We start from the raw sequence: 17,709 nt of genomic DNA, 5'->3' as shown, positions 1-17,709 counted from the left end.
ACAAGTATATTTGAGGGACCCTCAGCATGTTCAGCATTTTTTCAGCTGTCCATTTTGCTTTTCCAATTTTTCTGTTTAACTTATTACTATTGTGCTAAATAATACTATTTCTGCTATTTTATAAGATTTGTGCCTAATATAGTATTTCTGCTAAATTACAATATTTCTGCTTTTTATACTATTTGTGCTAAAACATAGTATTTCTACTAAATGTAGTATTTATGCTTAATCATACTATTTCTGCTTTTTATGGGATTTGTGCCTAATATAGTATTTCTGCTTTTTATAGGATTTTTGCTCAAACATAGTATTTCTACTAAATGTAGTGTTTATGCTTAATCATCCTATTTCTGCTTTTTATAGGATTTGTGCTTAATATAGTATTTCTGCTAAATTATAGTATTTCTGCTTTTTATAGTATTTGTGCTAAAACATAGTATTTCTACTAAATGTAGTATTTATGCTTAATCATAGTATTTCTATATATTTCTGCCAGGTCCCCAGGCAGCCAATCCTCTGTGAGGACTGAGAAATTCAAATTTTCAAATCAGGGCCTGCACGGCTTCCCAGCCAATCATATATGTGTCCTGAGGCATTCAAATTTGCATATTGGGGCCTTCATGGCTTCTAAGCCAGCCAATCATATCTGAGTGCTGAGGAATTCAAATCCACAAATCAGGGCCTGCACGGCTTCCCAGCCAGCCAATCATATATGTGGTCTCAGGCATTCATATTTGCATATTGGGGAATTCGTTGCTTCTAAGTCAACAAGTCATCCATGTCATATATCTCTAAAAATTCACATTTTAATGATAAATTGTTAACACTGGAAGATTCCCCCATCTCTTCTGAACAAAACAGTGTAAGAATGACCGCTCTAGCCCCTACGGTTAGGAAATTATGGTCATTTGTTTGAGGGGAGTCCTCACTATGAGAAATAGGCTGCAATAATCCTGTGCCTCTCTGTGCTGCTGCGTGTGTAAAAAGATGCACCTGTTTTGGCGGGAAAACGTAAACAGCCACTCTGATTGGTGGATTTAAATTCGGCAGCTCTCTCCCTCTGTGTGTGTGTGTGTGTGTGTGTGTGTGTGTGTTTAGTGGGAGAGAGAGGACCCTGCCCTTATTTGGCAGCATGTCATTGTAGGATTTAAATTGAATATAGGTAGACTGGTTGACTGGATTAGAGCCTGTGTTTGTGTGTCCCTCTGTGCATTTGTGTTTCAATAAGTTATTACTATTCTGCTAAATCATAGTATTTCTGGTACTTTTCGGTACTTGTGCTAAATACAGTATTTCTGCTAAATCATACTATTTCTGCTTTTCATAGGATTTATGCCTAATATAGTATTTCTGCTAAATTATAGTATTTCTGCTTTTTATAGGATTTGTGCCTAACATAGTATTTCTGCTAAATTATAGTATTTCTGCTTTTTATAGGATTTGTGCCTAACATAGTATTTCTGCTAAATTATAGTATTTCTGCTTTTTATACTATTTGTTCTAAATTATAGTATTTCTGCTTTTTATAGGATTTGTGCTTAATATAGTATTTCTGCTAAATTATAGTTTTTCTTCTTTTTATAATATTTGTGCTAAAACATAGTATTTCTACTAAATGTAGTATTTATGCTTAATCAAACTATTTCTATATATTTCTGCCAGGTCCCCAGGCAGCCAATCCTCTGTGAGGACTGAGACATTCAAATTTTCAAATCAGGGCCTGCACAGTTTCCCAGCCAATCAAATAAGTGTCCTGAGGCATTCAAATTTGCATATTGGGGCCTTCGTGGCTTCTAAGCCAGCCAATCATATCTGAGGGCTGAGGAATTCAAATCCACAAATCAGGGCCTGCACGGCTTCCCAGCCAGCCAATCACATATGTGGTCTCAGGCATTCAAATTTGCATATTGGGGAATTCGTGGCTTCTAAGTCAACAAGTCATCCATGTCATATATCTCTAAAAATTCATATTTTAATATTAAATTGTCAACACTTGAAGATTCCCCCATCTCTTCTGAACAAAACGGTGTAAGAATGACCGTTCTAGCCCCTACAGTTAGGAAATTACGGTCATTTGTTTGAGGGGAGTCGTCACTATGAGAAATAGACTGCAATAATCCTGTGCCTCTCTGTGCTGCTGCGTGTGTAAACAGATGCACCTGTTTTGGTGGGGAAAAGTGCACAGCCCCTCTGATTGGTGGATTCAAATTCACCAGCTCCCAGGCTGACCTAGAAACTTACTTCTCTCTCCCTGTGTGTGTGTGTGTGTGTGTGTGTGTGTGTGTGTGTGTGTGTGTGTGTGTGTGACAGAGAGAGAGAGAGAGAGAGAGAGAGAGAGAGAGAGAGAGAGAGAGAGAGAAAGGCTTTTAATGGGATGATCTCATTCTAAGATTTAAATTCAATATATTTAGACTGGTTGACTGAATTGGATCTTGTGTGTGGGTCTCTCTGTGCATGTGTGTTTCCTCATGTGTACATATTTGTGATTGTGTGGCTGTAATAAATTTTTTTGCAGATTTTTGTCATTTAACAAGTATATTTGAGGGACCCTCAGCATGTTCAGCATTTTTTCAGCTGTCCATTTTGCTTTTCCAATTTTTCTGTTTAACTTATTACTATTGTGCTAAATCATACTATTTCTGCTATTTTATAAGATTTGTGCTTAATATACTATTTCTGCTTTTATAGGATTTGTGCTTAATATAGTATTTCTGCTAAATGTAGTATTTATGCTTAATCATACTATTTCTGCTTTTCATAGTATTTGTGCTTAATATAGTATTTCTGCTAAATTTAGTATTTCTGATTAATTATAGTTTTTCTACTAAATCATAGTACAGTATTTCTGCTTTTTATGGGATTTGTGCTAAAACAAAGTATTTCTACTAAATGTAGTATTTGTGCTTAATCATACCATTTCTGCTTTTTATAGGATTTGTGCTTAATATAGTATTTCTGCTAAATTATAGTATTTCTGCCAAATTATAATATTTGTGCTAAAACATAGTCTCAATTTAAAATTACAATATTCATAGTTCATCACAGTGTCTCTGGTAAATCACAATATTTCTGCTCTGTTGTACTATTTTTCTAAATCATAGTGTTTCTGTAATGTTTAAGTATTTTTGGCTAAATATATTCTTTCTGTTATCTTATACTATTTCTCCTAAATTCTTGTATTTTTGAGAAGTTATCATGTTTCTGGTAAGTTACAATATTTCTGCTAAATTCTGCTATGCTATTGTATTTCTGCCAAGTATTATGTTTCCTCTAAGATATTGCAGTTCTGCTAAGTTATTCCATTTTAGCAAACTTCTTTTGCTTCTGCAAAGTTTTTACAATTTCTGCAACTTTATAGCTTTTTCAGCTACTTTTTGCATACAGCTTCAGCTTTAAGCATCCACACTGCATTTTCGCAGGAAATGCAAATTTTTCTAGTTATATTTTATTTTTCCGTACGTTTTTTCAAAGCCTACTCCTTCAAAACCGTTCAACTTAGAAAAACCATTCAAACATCGTTAGATTCCTATTATTTTGGACATGACTGCTTCTAATTTTCTCATTTTTAACATTTATATTTTTAATTTTATTCAACTTTATTCAACAAAAATTTCCCATGTATTTCAATGGGGAGACCCTTCAAATTCTCATTCAACTTACTCATTTTTAAACTCTTACTACTTCCACATACATTGACATAGAGCCACCATTCAAACTTTAAAACGAAGACAAGACATTCAACTATTCAACTTGTATTTATCTTTTCAATATCTATTATACTTTTTCTTCAGTTCCAGTTTAAGTTTCATGATGTTTTTTCACCCGTTTCAGAGTTTATAATGGGTGTGTATGGGACGGAATGTTGGGGCTAGAGTGAGGCAGCTCAACTGCTAGAGTGAGAGGAGCAAAAAAATTAATCTTAAAATCTTTTTTAAAACTGCTGCTGTGTCCACAGCGTTTGCTCTACAGGTATGATTTTACCCTCAAAACGTAGCCATGGCTGTCCTCTTTCATCCAATGTGTTTACTATTGTACTAGGTGTTACGGTTCTTTCATAAATGTCACCAATGCACAGCCTCCTCCTTCCAACTCTTCCATAGACTCTAATGTTAAAATGGCTCAGAAGGTTCGTTTGAAAATCAGAAGAGCATGGTGTCTTTCCACTGTCACCACGTCCATATAATAAACTCCACAGGCATGAAAACTGAGAATTAGGTAGACTGGACATTGCTGCCGCTCACGGTGAAAGAATTTCGTCAATACGACCTATACTTTTCATTTGGGAGCGATTTGTTTCGGCCTGACTTTTCTGTTCATTTTAAGCAGCAAAAGTGAGGCGCATGTCTGTGTACGTGTGTATGGAGCCATTGGGTGCAGTCACTATAGCAACCAGGCTCACACCTGCCTGCTTAACGAGCTCTGCCTGCCACTGTACCAAGATTCATCTTAAGCACTTCTCTTTCAACTGCTGCTGTGTCCACAGTGTTACAGCCATCATTTTACCCTCAAATTGTCGCCATTATTGTTCTCTTTCCAACACCGTGTCTTTCAAAGCTCAGGCATTTAAACTTTTTAAACTGTGTGGATCAAAGTGGAGGGATCACATTTGAGTCATTCAGTGATTCAAAGAATATGACCTTTTAATATTCATTCAGATGTTTTCAGACTCTAAATGTTCTTTTCTCATTTCTTAGGGTTTTCTAATTTACATTTAAAACATTTTCAGTTTTTTTCCAACTTCTTCTTCTGTGTAACCTTCACCTTTTAGCAGTTCAGCACTTTTGTTTTCAGGTTAAATTCGGTTTTTTTTTTTATCTCATTCAAAATTTTTAACTTAAATTCTGTAATTAATTCATTTCAGTGCATACATTCAGATTCAAGCATTCACACTGCAGTTTCTTCAGAAAATGCACTTTCTAGTTAGTGTGAATGCTTGAAAAGCATTCACAGTATTGTTCTTCTAATCTTTCTTATTATCTATTATTCCATATTCCGTACGTTTTTTGGCATCTAACTCCTTCAAAACCGTTCAACTTAGAAAAACCATTCAAACACCGTTAGATTCCTATTCTTTTGGACATGACTGCTTCTAAATTTCATATTTTTAACATTTATATTTTTAATTTTATTCAACTTTATTCAACAAAAATTTATAATGTATTTCAATGGGGAGACCCTTCAAATCCTCATTCAACTTACTCATTTTTAAACTCTTACTACTTCCACATACATTGACATAGAGCCACCATTCAAACTTTAAAACGAAGACAAGACATTCAACTATTCAACTTGTATTTATCTTTTCAATATCTATTATACTTTTTCTTCAGTTCCAGTTTAAGTTTCATGATGTTTTTTCACCCGTTTCAGAGTTTATAATGGGTGTGTATGGGACGGAATGTTGGGGCTAGAGTGAGGCAGCTCAACTGCTAGAGTGAGAGGAGCAAAAAAATTAATCTTAAAATCTTTTTTAAAACTGCTGCTGTGTCCGCAGCGTTTGCTCTACAGGTATGATTTTACCCTCAAAACGTAGCCATGGCTGTCCTCTTTCATCCAATGTGTTTACTATTGTACTAGGTGTTATGGTTCTTTCATAAATGTCACCAATGCACAGCCTCCTCCCTCCAACTCTTCCATAGACTCTAATGTTAAAATGGCTCAGAAGGTTCGTTTGAAAATCAGAAGAGCATGGTGTCTTTCCACTGTCACCACGTCCATATAATAAGCTCCACAGGCATGAAAACTGAGAATTAGGTAGACTAGACATTGCTGTCGCTCACGGTGAAAGAATTTTGTCAATACGACTTTTACTTTTCATTTGGGAGCGATTTGTTTCGGCCTGACTTTTCTGTTCATTTTAAGCAGCAAAAGTGAGGCGCATGTCTGTGTGCGTGTGTATGGAGCCATTGGGTGCGGTCACTATAGCAACCAGGCTCACACCTGCCTGCTTAACGAGCTCTGCCTGCCACTGTACCAAGATTCATCTTAAACACTTCTCTTTCAACTGCTGCTGTGTCCACAGTGTTACAGCCATCATTTTACCCTCAAAATGTCGCCATTATTGTTCTCTTTCCAAGACAGTGTCTTTCAAAGCTCAGGCATTTAAACTTTTTAAACTGTGTGGATCAAAGTGGAGGGATCACATTTTCTTCATTCAGTGATTCAAAGAATATGACCTTTTAATATTCATTCAGATGTTTTTTGACTCTAAATGTTCTTTTCTCATTTCTTAGGGTTTTCTAATTTACATTTAAAACATTTTCAGCTTTTTTCCAACTTCTTCTTCTGTGTAACCTTCAGCTTTTAGCAGTTCAGCACCTTTGTTTTCATGTTAAATTTTGTTTTTTTATTTTTTTTTATTTCATTCAATATTTTTAACTCAAAATTCAGTAATTAATTCATTTCAGTGCATACATTCAGATTCAAGCATTCACACTGCAGTTTCTTCAGAAAATGCACTTTCTAGTTATTATTATTAGTGTGAATGCTTGAAAAGCATTCACAGTATTGTTCTTCTAATCTTTATTATTAGTGTGAATGCTTGAAAAGCATTCACAGTATTGTTCTTCTAATCTTTATTCTATTTTTTTATTTATTATTATTCTGTATTCCGTACGTTTTTTGTAATCTATCTCCTTCAAAACCGTTCAACTTAGAAAAACCATTCAAACACCGTTAGATTCCTATTCTTTTGGACAACACTGCTTCTATTTTTCTCATTTTTAACATTTATATTTTTTATTTTATTCAACTTTATTTAACAAAAATTTATAATGTATTTCAATGGAGAGACCCTTCAAATTCTCATTCAAATTCCTCCTCTTTAAACTGTATCTACTTCCACATACATTGACATAGAGCCACCATTCAAACTTTAAAACGAAGACAAGACATTCAACTATTCAACTTGTATTTATCTTTTCAATATCTATTATACTTTTTCTTCAGTTCCAGTTTAAGTTTCATGATGTTTTTTCACCCGTTTCAGAGTTTATAATGGGTGTGTATGGGACGGAATGTTGGGGCTAGAGTGAGAGAGCTCAACTGCTAGAGTGAGAGGAGCAAAAAAATTAATCTTAAAATCTTTTTTAAAACTGCTGCTGTGTCCGCAGCGTTTGCTCTACAGGTATGATTTTACCCTCAAAACGTAGCCATGGCTGTCCTCTTTCATCCAATGTGTTTACTATTGTACTAGGTGTTATGGTTCTTTCATAAATGTCACCAATGCACAGCCTCCTCCCTCCAACTCTTCCATAGACTCTAATGTTAAAATGGCTCAGAAGGTTGGTTTGAAAATCAGAAGAGCATGGTGTCTTTCCACTGTCACCACGTCCATATAATAAGCTCCACAGGCATGAAAACTGAGAATTAGGTAGACTAGACATTGCTGTCGCTCACGGTGAAAGAATTTTGTCAATACGACTTTTACTTTTCATTTGGGAGCGATTTGTTTCGGCCTGACTTTTCTGTTCATTTTAAGCAGCAAAAGTGAGGCGCATGTCTGTGTACGTGTGTATGGAGCCATTGGGTGCGGTCACTATAGCAACCAGGCTCACACCTGCCTGCTTAACGAGCTCTGCCTGCCACTGTACCAAGATTCATCTTAAGCACTTCTCTTTCAACTGCTGCTGTCTCCACAGTGTTACAGCCATCATTTTACCCTCAAATTGTCGCCATTATTGTTCTCTTTCCAACACCGTATCTTTCAAAGCTCAGGCATTTAAACTTTTTAAACTGTGTGGATCAAAGTGGAGGGATCACATTTGAGTCATTCAGTGATTCAAAGAATATGACCTTTTAATATTCATTCAGATGTTTTCTGACTCTAAATGTTCTTTTCTCATTTCTTAGGGTTTTCTAATTTACATTTAAAACATTTTCAGTTTTTTTCCAACTCCTTCTTCTGTGTAACCTTCAGCTTTTAGCAGTTCAGCACCTTTGTTTTCAGGTTAAATTCGTTTTTTTTTTTTGTTGTTGTTTTTTAATCTCATTCAATATTTTTAACTCAAAATTCAGCAATTAATTCATTTCAGTGCATACATTCAGATTCAAGCATTCACACTGCAGTTTCTTCAGAAAATGCACTTTCTAGTTATTATTAGTGTGAATGCTTGAAAAGCATTCACAGTATTGTTCTTCTAATCTTTATTATTAGTGTGAATGCTTGAAAAGCATTCACAGTATTGTTATTCGAATCTTTATTATTATTATTAGTGTGAATGCTTGAAAAGCATTCACAGTATTGTTCTTCTAATTAGTGTGAATGCTTGAAAAGCATTCACAGTATTGTTATTCTAATCTTTATTAGTGTGAATGCTTGAAAAGCATTCACAGTATTGTTATTCGAATCTTTATTATTATTATTATTATTATTATTATATATTCCGTACGTTTTTTGGCATCTCACTCCTTCAAAACCGTTCAACTTAGAAAATCCATTCAAACACCATTAGATTCCTCTTCTTTAGGACATGAATGCTTGTATTTTTCTCATTTTTAACATTTATATTTTTAATTTTATTCAAATTTATTCAACAAAAATTTATAATGTATTTCAATGGGGAGACCCTTCAAATTCTCATTCAACTTACTCATTTTTAAACTCTTACTACTTCCACATACGTTGACATAGAGCCACCATTCAAACTTTAAAACGAAGACAAGACATTCAACTATTCAACTTGTATTTATCTTTTCAATATCTATTATACTTTTTCTTCAGTTCCAGTTTAAGTTTCATGATGTTTTTTCACCCGTTTCAGAGTTTATAATGGGTGTGTATGGGACGGAATGTTGGGGCTAGAGTGAGGCAGCTCAACTGCTAGAGTGAGAGGAGCAAAAAAATTAATCTTAAAATCTTTTTTAAAACTGCTGCTGTGTCTGCAGCGTTTGCTCTACAGGTATGATTTTACCCTCAAAACGTAGCCATGGCTGTCCTCTTTCATCCAATGTGTTTACTATTGTACTGGGTGTTATGGTTCTTTCATAAATGTCACCAATGCACAGCCTCCTCCCTCCAACTCTTCCATAGACTCTAATGTTAAAATGGCTCAGAAGGTTCGTTTGAAAATCAGAAGAGCATGGTGTCTTTACACTGTCACCACGTCCATATAATAAACTCCACAGGCATGAAAACTGAGAATTCAGTAGACTAGAAGCTGCTGTCGCTCACGGTGAAAGAATTTCGTCAATACGACTTGTACTTTTCATATGGGAACGATTTGTTTCGGCCTGACTTTTCTGTTCATTTTAAGGAGCAAAAGTGAGGCGCATGTCTGTGTACGTGTGTATGGAGCCATTGGGTGCGGTCACTATAGCAACCAGGCTCACACCTGCCTGCTTAACGAGCTCTGCCTGCCACTGTACCAAGATTCATCTTAAGCACTTCTCTTTCAACTGCTGCTGTGTCCACAGTGTTACAGCCATCATTTTACCCTCAAATTGTCGCCATTATTGTTCTCTTTCCAACACCGTGTCTTTCAAAGCTCAGGCATTTAAACTTTTTAAACTGTGTGGATCAAAGTGGAGGGATCACATTTGAGTCATTCAGTGATTCAAAGAATATGAACTTTTAATATTCATTCAGATGTTTTCTGACTCTAAATGTTCTTTTCTCATTTCTTAGGGTTTTCTAATTTACATTTAAAACATTTTCAGTTTTTTTCCAACTTCTTCTTCTGTGTAACGTCCAGCTTTTAGCAGTTCAGCACCTTTGTTTTCAGGTTAAATTCGTTTTTTTTTTTTTTGTTTTTTTATCTCATTCAATATTTTTAACTCAAAATTCAGCAATTAATTCATTTCAGTGCATACATTCAGATTCAAGCATTCACACTGCAGTTTCTTCAGAAAATGCACTTTCTAGTTATTATTATTATTATATTTTATTTTTCCGTACGTTTTTTGTAAGCCTACTCCTTCAAAACCGTTCAACTTAGAAAAACCATTCAAACACCGTTAGATTCCTATTCTTTTGGACAACACTGCTTCTATTTTTCATATTTTTAACATTTATATTTTTAATTTTATTCAACTTTATTCAACAAAAATTTATAATGTATTTCAATGGGGAGACCCTTCAAATCCTCATTCAACTTACTCATTTTTAAACTCTTACTATTTCCACATACATTGACATAGAGCCACCATTCAAACTTTAAAACGAAGACAAGACATTCAACTATTCAACTTGTATTTATCTTTTCAATATCTTTTATACTTTTTCTTCAGTTCCAGTTTAAGTTTCATGATGTTTTTTCACCCGTTTCAGAGTTTATAATGGGTGTGTATGGGACGGAATGTTGGGGCTAGAGTGAGGCAGCTTAACTGCTAGAGTGAGAGGAGCAAAAAAATTAATCTTAAAATCTTTTTTAAAACTGCTGCTGTGTCTACAGCGTTTGCTCTACAGGTATGATTTTACCCTCAAAACGTAGCCATGGCTGTCCTCTTTCATCCAATGTGTTTACTATTGTACTAGGTGTTATGGTTCTTTCATAAATGTCACCAATGCACAGCCTCCTCCCTCCAACTCTTCCATAGACTCTAATGTTAAAATGGCTCAGAAGGTTCGTTTGAAAATCAGAAGAGCATGGTGTCTTTCCACTGTCACCACGTCCATATAATAAGCTCCACAGGCATGAAAACTGAGAATTAGGTAGACTAGACATTGCTGTCGCTCACGGTGAAAGAATTTTGTCAATACGACTTTTACTTTTCATTTGGGAACGATTTGTTTCGGCCTGACTTTTCTGTTCATTTTAAGCAGCAAAAGTGAGGCGCATGTCTGTGTACGTGTGTATGGAGCCATTGGGTGCGGTCACTATAGCAACCAGGCTCACACCTGCCTGCTTAACGAGCTCTGCCTGCCACTGTACCAAGATTCATCTTAAGCGATTCTCTTTCAACTGCTGCTGTGTCCACAGTGTTACAGCCATCATTTTACCCTCAAAACGTCGCCATCGTTGTTCTTTTTCCAACATCTTGTCTTTCAAAGCTCAGAGATGTAAACTTTTTAAACTGTGTGGGTCCAAATGGAGGGATCACATTTTAGTCATTCAGTGATTCAAAGAATATGACCTTTTAATATTCTTTCAGATGTTTTCTGACTCTAAATGTTCTTTTCTCATTTCTTAGGTTTTTCTAATTTACAATTAAAACATTTTCAGCTTTTTTCCAACTTCTTCTTCTGTGTAACCTTCAGCTTTTAGCAGTTCAGCACTTTTGTTTTCAGGTTAAATTCGGGTTTTTTTTTTATCTCATTCAAGATTTTTAACTTAAATTCAGTAATTAATTCATTTCAGTGCATACATTCAGATTCAAGCATTCACACTGCAGTTTCTTCAGAAAATGCACTTTCTAGTCTTTATTCTATTTTTTTATTTATTATTATTCTGTATTCCGTACGTTTTTTGTAATCTATCTCCTTCAAAACCGTTCAACTTAGAAAAACCATTCAAACACCGTTAGATTCCTATTCTTTTGGACAACACTGCTTCTATTTTTCTCATTTTTAACATTTATATTTTTTATTTTATTCAACTTTATTTAACAAAAATTTATAATGTATTTCAATGGAGAGACCCTTCAAATTCTCATTCAAATTCCTCCTCTTTAAACTGTATCTACTTCCACATACATTGACATAGAGCCACCATTCAAACTTTAAAACGAAGACAAGACATTCAACTATTCAACTTGTATTTATCTTTTCAATATCTATTATACTTTTTCTTCAGTTCCAGTTTAAGTTTCATGATGTTTTTTCACCCGTTTCAGAGTTTATAATGGGTGTGTATGGGACGGAATGTTGGGGCTAGAGTGAGAGAGCTCAACTGCTAGAGTGAGAGGAGCAAAAAAATTAATCTTAAAATCTTTTTTAAAACTGCTGCTGTGTCCGCAGCGTTTGCTCTACAGCCGCCATTTTACCCTCAAAACGTAGCCATCGCTGTCCTCTTTCATCCAATGTGTTTACTATTGTCCTAGGTGTTATGGTTCTTTCATAAATGTCACCAATGCACAGCCTCCTCCCTCCAATTCTTCCATAGACTCTAATGTTAAAATGGCTCAGAAGGTTCGTTTGAAAATCAGAAGAGCATGGTGTCTTTCCACTGTCACCACGTCCATATAATAAGCTCCACAGGCATGAAAACTGAGAATTAGGTAGACTAGACATTGCTGTCGCTCACGGTGAAAGAATTTTGTCAATACGACTTTTACTTTTCATTTGGGAGCGATTTGTTTCGGCCTGACTTTTCTGTTCATTTTAAGCAGCAAAAGTGAGGCGCATGTCTGTGTACGTGTGTATGGAGCCATTGGGTGCGGTCACTATAGCAACCAGGCTCACACCTGCCTGCTTAACGAGCTCTGCCTGCCACTGTACCAAGATTCATCTTAAGCACTTCTCTTTCAACTGCTGCTGTGTCCACAGTGTTACAGCCATCATTTTACCCTCAAATTGTCGCCATTATTGTTCTCTTTCCAACACCGTATCTTTCAAAGCTCAGGCATTTAAACTTTTTAAACTGTGTGGATCAAAGTGGAGGGATCACATTTGAGTCATTCAGTGATTCAAAGAATATGACCTTTTAATATTCATTCAGATGTTTTCTGACTCTAAATGTTCTTTTCTCATTTCTTAGGGTTTTCTAATTTACATTTAAAACATTTTCAGTTTTTTTCCAACTCCTTCTTCTGTGTAACCTTCAGCTTTTAGCAGTTCAGCACCTTTGTTTTCAGGTTAAATTCGTTTTTTTTTTTTTTGGGTTTTTTTTATCTCATTCAATATTTTTAACTCAAAATTCAGCAATTAATTCATTTCAGTGCATACATTCAGATTCAAGCATTCACACTGCAGTTTCTTCAGAAAATGCACTTTCTAGTTATTATTATTATTATTAGTGTGAATGCTTGAAAAGCATTCACAGTATTGTTATTCTAATCTTTATTATTATTATTATATTTTATTTTTCCGTACGTTTTTTGAAAGCCTACTCCTTCAAAACCGTTCAACTTAGAAAAACCATTCAAACATCGTTAGATTCCTATTATTTTGGACATGACTGCTTCTATTTTTCTCATTTTTAACATTTATATTTTTAATTTTATTCAACTTTATTCAACAAAAATTTCCCATGTATTTCAATGGGGAGACCCTTCAAATTCTCATTCAACTTACTCATTTTTAAACTCTTACTACTTCCACATACATTGACATAGAGCCACCATTCAAACTTTAAAACGAAGACAAGACATTCAACTATTCAACTTGTATTTATCTTTTCAATATCTATTATACTTTTTCTTCAGTTCCAGTTTAAGTTTCATGATGTTTTTTCACCCGTTTCAGAGTTTATAATGGGTGTGTATGGGACGGAATGTTGGGGCTAGAGTGAGGCAGCTCAACTGCTAGAGTGAGAGGAGCAAAAAAATTAATCTTAAAATCTTTTTTAAAACTGCTGCTGTGTCCGCAGCGTTTGCTCTACAGGTATGATTTTACCCTCAAAACGTAGCCATCGCTGTCCTCTTTCATCCAATGTGTTTACTATTGTCCTAGGTGTTATGGTTCTTTCGTAAATGTCACCAATGCACAGCCTCCTCCCTCCAACTCTTCCATAGACTCTAATGTTAAAATGGCTCAGAAGGTTCGTTTGAAAATCAGAAGAGCATGGTGTTTTTACACTGTCACCACGTCCATATAATAAACTCCACAGGCATGAAAACTGAGAATTAGGTAGACTAGACATTGCTGTCACTCACGGTGAAAGAATTTTGTCAATACGACTTTTACTTTTCATTTGGGAACGATTTGTTTCGGCCTGACTTTTCTGTTCATTTTAAGCAGCAAAAGTGAGGCGCATGTCTGTGTACGTGTGTATGGAGCCATTGGGTGCGGTCACTATAGCAACCAGGCTCACACCTGCCTGCTTAACGAGCTCTGCCTGCCACTGTACCAAGATTCATCTTAAGCACTTCTCTTTCAACTGCTGCTGTGTCCACAGTGTTACAGCCATCATTTTACCCTCAAATTGTCGCCATTATTGTTCTCTTTCCAACACCGTATCTTTCAAAGCTCAGGCATTTAAACTTTTTAAACTGTGTGGATCAAAGTGGAGGGATCACATTTGAGTCATTCAGTGATTCAAAGAATATGACCTTTTAATATTCATTCAGATGTTTTCTGACTCTAAATGTTCTTTTCTCATTTCTTAGGGTTTTCTAATTTACATTTAAAACATTTTCAGTTTTTTTCCAACTCCTTCTTCTGTGTAACCTTCAGCTTTTAGCAGTTCAGCACCTTTGTTTTCAGGTTAAATTCGTTTTTTTTTTTTGTTTTTTTTTAATCTCATTCAATATTTTTAACTCAAAATTCAGCAATTAATTCATTTCAGTGCATACATTCAGATTCAAGCATTCACACTGCAGTTTCTTCAGAAAATGCACTTTCTAGTTATATTTTATTTTTCCGTACGTTTTTTCAAAGCCTACTCCTTCAAAACCGTTCAACTTAGAAAAACCATTCAAACACCGTTAGATTCCTATTCTTTTGGACAACACTGCTTCTATTTTTCATATTTTTAACATTTATATTTTTAATTTTATTCAACTTTATTCAACAAAAATTTATAATGTATTTCAATGGGGAGACCCTTCAAATCCTCATTCAACTTACTCATTTTTAAACTCTTACTACTTCCACATACATTGACATAGAGCCACCATTCAAACTTTAAAACGAAGACAAGACATTCAACTATTCAACTTGTATTTATCTTTTCAATATCTATTATACTTTTTCTTCAGTTCCAGTTTAACTTTCATGATGTTTTTTCACCCGTTTCAGAGTTTATAATGGGTGTGTATGGGACGGAATGTTGGGGCTAGAGTGAGACAGCTCAACTGCTAGAGTGAGAGGAGCAAAAAAATTAATCTTAAAATCTTTTTTAAAACTGCTGCTGTGTCCACAGCGTTTGCTCTACAGGTATGATTTTACCCTCAAAACGTAGCCATGGCTGTCCTCTTTCATCCAATGTGTTTACTATTGTACTAGGTGTTATGGTTCTTTCATAAATGTCACCAATGCACAGCCTCCTCCCTCCAACTCTTCCATAGACTCTAATGTTAAAATGGCTCAGAAGGTTCGTTTGAAAATCAGAAGAGCATGGTGTCTTTACACTGTCACCACGTCCATATAATAAACTCCACAGGCATGAAAACTGAGAATTAGGTAGACTAGACATGGCTGTCGCTCACGGTGAAAGAATTTTGTCAATACGACATGTACTTTTCATTTGGGAAGAATTTGTTTGGGCCTGACTTTTCTGTTCATTTTAAGCAGCAAAAGTGAGGTGCATGTCTGTGTACGTGTGTATGGAGCCATTGGGTGCAGTCACTATAGCAACCAGGCTCACACCTGCCTGCTTAACGAGCTCTGCCTGCCACTGTACCAAGATTCATCTTAAGCACTTCTCTTTCAACTGCTGCTGTGTCCACAGTGTTACAGCCATCATTTTACCCTCAAATTGTCGCCATTATTGTTCTCTTTCCAACACCATATCTTTCAAAGCTCAGGCATTTAAACTTTTTAAACTGTGTGGATCAAAGTGGAGGGATCACATTTGAGTCATTCAGTGATTCAAAGAATATGACCTTTTAATATTCATTCAGATGTTTTCTGACTCTAAATGTTCTTTTCTCCTTTCTTAGGGTTTTCTAATTTACATTTAAAACATTTTCAGTTTTTTTCCAACTCCTTCTGTGTAACCTTCAGCTTTTAGCAGTTCAGCACCTTTGTTTTCAGGTTAAATTCGGGTTTTTTTTTTTTATCTCATTCAAGATTTTTAACTCAAAATTCAGCAATTTATTCATTTCAGTGCATACATTCAGATTCAAGCATTCACACTGCAGTTTCTTCAGAAAATGCACTTTCTAGTTCTATTTTATTAGTGTGAATGCTTGAAAAGCATTCACAGTATTGTTCTTCTAATCTTTATTAGTGTGAATGCTTGAAAAGCATTCACAGTATTGTTCTTCTAATCTTTATTATTATATTTTCTTATTCCGTACGTTTTTTGAAAGCCTACTCCTTCAAAACCGTTCAACTTAGAAAAACCATTCAAACATCGTTAGATTCCTATTATTTTGGACATGACTGCTTCTATTTTTCTCATTTTTAACATTTATATTTTTAATTTTATTCAACTTTATTCAACAAAAATTTCCCATGTATTTCAATGGGGAGACCCTTCAAATTCTCATTCAACTTACTCATTTTTAAACTCTTACTACTTCCACATACATTGACATAGAGCCACCATTCAAACTTTAAAACGAAGACAAGACATTCAACTATTCAACTTGTATTTATCTTTTCAATATCTATTATACTTTTTCTTCAGTTCCAGTTTAAGTTTCATGATGTTTTTTCACCCGTTTCAGAGTTTATAATGGGTGTGTATGGGACGGAATGTTGGGGCTAGAGTGAGGCAGCTCAACTGCTAGAGTGAGAGGAGCAAAAAAATTAATCTTAAAATCTTTTTTAAAACTGCTGCTGTGTCCGCAGCGTTTGCTCTACAGGTATGATTTTACCCTCAAAACGTAGCCATGGCTGTCCTCTTTCATCCAATGTGTTTACTATTGTCCTAGGTGTTATGGTTCTTTCATAAATGTCACCAATGCACAGCCTCCTCCCTCCAACTCTTCCATAGACTCTAATGTTAAAATGGCTCAGAAGGTTCGTTTGAAAATCAGAAGAGCATGGTGTCTTTCCACTGTCACCACGTCCATATAATAAGCTCCACAGGCATGAAAACTGAGAATTAGGTAGACTAGACATTGCTGTCGCTCACGGTGAAAGAATTTTGTCAATACGACTTTTACTTTTCATTTGGGAACGATTTGTTTGGGCCTGACTTTTCTGTTCATTTTAAGCAGCAAAAGTGAGGCGCATGTCTGTGTACGTGTGTATGGAGCCATTGGGTGCGGTCACTATAGCAACCAGGCTCACACCTGCCTGCTTAACGAGCTCTGCCTGCCACTGTACCAAGATTCATCTTAAACACTTCTCTTTCAACTGCTGCTGTGTCCACAGTGTTACAGCCATCATTTTACCCTCAAATTGTCGCCATCGTTGTTCTCTTTCCAACATCTTGTCTTTCAAAGCTCAGAGATGTAAACTTTTTAAACTGTGTGGGTCCAAGTGGAGGGATCACATTTTAGTCATTCAGTGATTCAAAGAATATGACCTTTTAATATTCTTTCAGATGTTTTCTGACTCTAAATGTTCTTTTCTCATTTCTTAGGTTTTTCTAATTTACAATTAAAACATTTTCAGCTTTTTTCCAACTTCTTCTTCTGTGTAACCTTCAGCTTTTAGCAGTTCAGCACTTTTGTTTTCAGGTTAAATTCGGGTTTTTTTTTTAATCTCATTTAAAATTTTTAACTTAAATTCAGTAATTATTTCATTTCAATGCATACATTCAGATTCAAGCATTCACACTGCAGTTTCTTCAGAAAATGCACTTTCTAGTTAGTGTGAATGCTTGAAAAGCATTCACAGTATTGTTATTCTAATCTTTATTATTAGTGTGAATGCTTGAAAAGCATTCACAGTATTGTTATTCGAATCTTTATTATTATTATATATTCCGTACGTTTTTTGGCATCTAACTCCTTCAAAACCGTTCAACTTAGAAAAACCATTCAAACACCGTTAGA

This window comes from Aulonocara sp. 'chitande type north' Nkhata Bay, linkage group LG10, assembly GCF_057382095.1.
Source record: "Aulonocara sp. 'chitande type north' Nkhata Bay isolate Kocher_YH1m ecotype deep benthic linkage group LG10, A_spYH_male_GT1.1, whole genome shotgun sequence".
Lineage (NCBI taxonomy): Eukaryota > Metazoa > Chordata > Actinopteri > Cichliformes > Cichlidae > Aulonocara > Aulonocara sp. 'chitande type north' Nkhata Bay.
Note: the sequence above shows the minus strand (reverse complement) of the source record.